The sequence below is a fragment of the Salvelinus sp. IW2-2015 genome, unplaced genomic scaffold (genome assembly GCF_002910315.2).
Source record: "Salvelinus sp. IW2-2015 unplaced genomic scaffold, ASM291031v2 Un_scaffold16297, whole genome shotgun sequence".
NCBI classification, from domain to species: Eukaryota; Metazoa; Chordata; class Actinopteri; order Salmoniformes; family Salmonidae; genus Salvelinus; species Salvelinus sp. IW2-2015.
Window position 1 is genome coordinate 95,015 of NW_019957527.1, and position 4,078 is coordinate 99,092.

A 4,078-nucleotide genomic window follows, 5' to 3' on the forward strand; every position below is an offset into this window, starting at 1 on the left:
GAATGCAAGATGTCTATGCTGGCTTCAACGCTCTGCCTATACATGGTCATCCACCTATGACCCGAAACACACCTCATACGTCTTCCTCTGGGTGTCAAGAGGACGTCAGAGGAGAAATTTTGTGTTATCTTGTTCTGACGTGAAATAAGACCTATTTCTTTGACGTGACCGTCCATTCCCGGAAGTCTGAAGTGCGCGACTTTGAAGAGAGATTGTGTTTTGTTTTGCTGCCGTTTCGGATGTCAACATTTCCGGCTCGGATGATTTGATAAATGCGACCATATCATCGTAATGTATGTTTTTCAATATAGTTTAATCAGATATTTGAATTTTTTCGGAGTTTTGCCGTGTTCCGTTGTCAAACTTTTTTGGCTTTGGACAGATCCGTGCCAGTCGACCAGTACCTATGATAAATGAAGAGGGAAAAGTATCATTCTGAATGGAAACAAGACTCTTCTGGACTCAGGACACCTTGATCAACATTCTGATGAAGACCAGCAAAGATAGAGACAAAATTTATATTGTTATTTATATATCTGTCGTGCATGTCAACTGGTCGTGCGCGCCCAAGTGTGTCTTGCTGGCGTGGCTATGCTTATAGCGCTACATTTTGTTTTCGCTGTAAAACATTTAATAAATCGGAAATATGTCTGGAATCACAAGAATCCTGTTTTTCAATTGCTGCACAGTATGTATTCTCAAAATGTTTTATGAGGAGTAATTAGGTATTTGACGTTGGTGTCTGTAAATGTTATGCTGCTTTCGGTGCAATTTATGATTGTAGCTGAAATGTAATTTATGATTTATAACATAAATATGCACATTTTCAAAAAAAACATATGCTATACAATAAATATGTTATCAGACTGTCATCTTATGAAGTTGTTTCTTGGTTAGTGGATATATATCTTTATTTGGTCGAATTAGTGATAGCTGGTGATGGAGTAAAAAACTGATGGTGTTAGAAAGTGGTGTCTTTTGCTAACGTGGTTAGCTAATAGATTTACATATTTTGTCTTCCCTGTAAACATTTAAAAAATCGGACATGTTGGCTTGATCACAAGATGTGTACCTTTCATATGCTGTTGGACTTGTTAATGTGTGAAAGTTAAATATTTCTAAAAACATTTTTTGAATTTCGCGCTCTGCCTTTCAGTGGAATGTGGGAGAGTTCCGCTACGGACGGGGGAGTGAGACAGGTTAATTCCTCTGATCATTTAACAGGGCGAGGGAGCACAAAGCACACACAAGCTGCATTCAGTAACAATATTCTTATTTGTCTTATAAATAAAGGCAGTTGCTCCCTGACAACACAAGGAACTTTGATCGTATTAAAAGGGCAGGGGAGACTACCCATATAAGCTGAATTTAGTCAATTCAGCATCAAACGCTTACTACAAGGCAGTGTTGCTGATTAAATAATGCAAGAGCACACCCTAGTGGACAAAATGCTTACAGCACCTGGTATTCCCAGGCAGCTCCCATCCAAGTACTAACCAGGCCCGACCCTGCTTAGCTTCCGAGACAGACGAGATCGGGTGTATTTTTTTTTTTTTTTATCTTTTATTATGAAAAAACACATAATATTTACAACATTCAATCAATAATCAAAAAGGATGAACAATTCATCCTTTTACAAAATCAAAAAAGAAAAGAAAACTATTAAAAAAACACAATCATCCACCAAAACCAATTAATAATTAAAAACAAGTTTTCCATTCGACTCAATTTCAATAAAAGTGCTCCCCCACACAAACAATTTTTCAAAATTACATCCACCATATTTATATATTACTTCTATATCTTTCTCTAAAATACTTCTAAATAAAACCTCCACACTCACAATTTTCCCTTCATAATGTCCAAATTCCGTCTTTGTCTTACAGCGTATCTGGCATGACTAAGAACAAAATTCATCAAATTAAAATTAAAAACTTTGCTTTTCCCAGTTAACCCAAAAAGAAACAACCTCTCCACTCAACCCATCAACAATCTCTTCTCCCCAATGTTGTACTAAAATCCCCTTTAAAAACTTATGAAACTCTTCTATCTACTACATTCAACAAAAAAGTGCATAAAATTTCCACCCCGTATCACAAATATCACATTCTCTTTTAATATCTCTATTTATTTGATGTAAAACCACGTTCGTAAAAACCTATTATGTTCAATTTAAAAATCATTGTCGTGTCCCGTCAACCACCTCCGTTCCTGGCCAAARTCTCCTCRTTATCTCCGAGACGGCCGTTACTCCCCAGCTACWCAGCTTGCCCAGTATCACACTATCTTCTATGTATACTGGGAGATTCATGAAAGACACCACCAATTCTTTCACATTCATATCTCTCGCCAGAATCCTGGTGTCCTTTATCCGTAATCCATCCATTAGACGTTCTTTTCCTTTTCCATTTCTCATCGTAATTTCATACTTCTTATCCCCTTTCATTTGGCATCCCACCACCTCTCCACACACCTCCTTAATTGCTCGTAGTAGTTCCATTGTCGTCACCTTTTCTTCTCCTACCAACTCAATTGCCACCGTGTATTCTTTGCCATATTTCATTCCTCCTTTATCTTCATTTTTCTTCCGTTGCGCATTTTTGTTGTCCTTGTCCATTCCGTTTGTCGTTGCCATGTTGTCCGTCATAATAAATCAAAAAATGAATCCAAAAAAAAGCTCTCCCCCAAGCAGCAAACCTGCAAGGGGGGAAAACTAACCAAACTTAAAACTATTCAAATGAAAAAAACAATAAATTATATTGCGAAGTCCAAAAAAATAAACAAAAATAGCTCTCGAGCAAACACTCTCAAGCAAACACTCGCACCTGTCGTCACTTCACCAATCAGGAAGTGCTCACTCAGGTAGGTAAGGCCGTAAGCGAAGGAACAACTCTTGGTACACCATATAGAGTCAAAATTGCATTTTCACCAATTAGATAAGCAGCTTGAACTTTGGGTCACTCAAAAAGGGGAAGAAATTACATTATACTGTAGCCATCACTTTTTAGCACAGATAGTTGGATGAAATACAAACAAACCTTGCTAACATTTCAAAGCGAGGGCACATATTTCAGCCTTATGGGAAGAAACGGACAAATACAATGACTTCTGACAAATACATCATTAGCAACAATTTCCCATGCAGCTAGCCTACTAGCCAGAATAAATACACAAAAGCTCTGAATGTTGAAAAACTATTGCATTGTTCTGTACTAAGGAGGAGCGCATGTATGGACAATTTCATATTGTAAGCGCATATGACACATCATGACTGGGGGTGGGGTTAGAGCGGCTTCTCAACTATCTCTTGATTGAAGTACCAGCGTGGCATAAATATAGTTATCAATATGCTGCATTTCGCAAATGATGTTTCCACAAAATGCCAACTAGTTTCGCTACAAACAAATGTTTCCACCTTTTGATTAGTCCACCTTTCGATTGGTCCACAAAATCTCTTTAAAACTGACTTCAAAGATCTCCATAAGCACAAGTCAACACTCAAGGTTTATCATAAACAAGACATCAGGGAGAGCGCGAACGCAGTCCCCCACTACCATAAATTATGCAATCGAGATTTCCACATTGGGAAATTCGCAGGGGTCAGCACAGCCAGTGCAATGGGTGACCCGCCTTCTTGATCACGTAGTCCCCTTGCCAGGTAAGTATGACTTATACACATCGGTGGAGGGCAAGTCTCTCCAGTGCCAACATTTTCGTCTAACGGTAACCACTTTGTGTTCTGATAATATCACATCACTTCGACCTGCGTGAAATGCCGTTTAGGAATCCACTTGCAGACAGAGTGGTGAAAAAGTTGTTTATTTTGTTTACTAGATTATATACTGAACCACTAGATTCCCATCATGCAACACTGTAGAAAAAATCACCAATGACTTTTTAATATCTTAATTAACCTGTCGATATCACAAATGATAGCGATATGACGAATACAATCACATTCAGACACACACACACAGACAAATGCATGAAACCAATTGATTTATTATCGATAACATCTCATCATTCTCTTGCTTGTTATACTCCGTAAAAGAAGGGTTGTAATTCCACCATGGAACCC

General features: G+C 38.1%; 1 pseudogene; it reads right to left on the reverse strand.

Moving 5' to 3' along the window:
• Window positions 1–3,522: 3,522 nt before the first annotated feature.
• Window positions 3,523–3,666, reverse strand: LOC112080376 (U1 spliceosomal RNA; annotated as a pseudogene).
• Window positions 3,667–4,078: the final 412 nt, after the last annotated feature.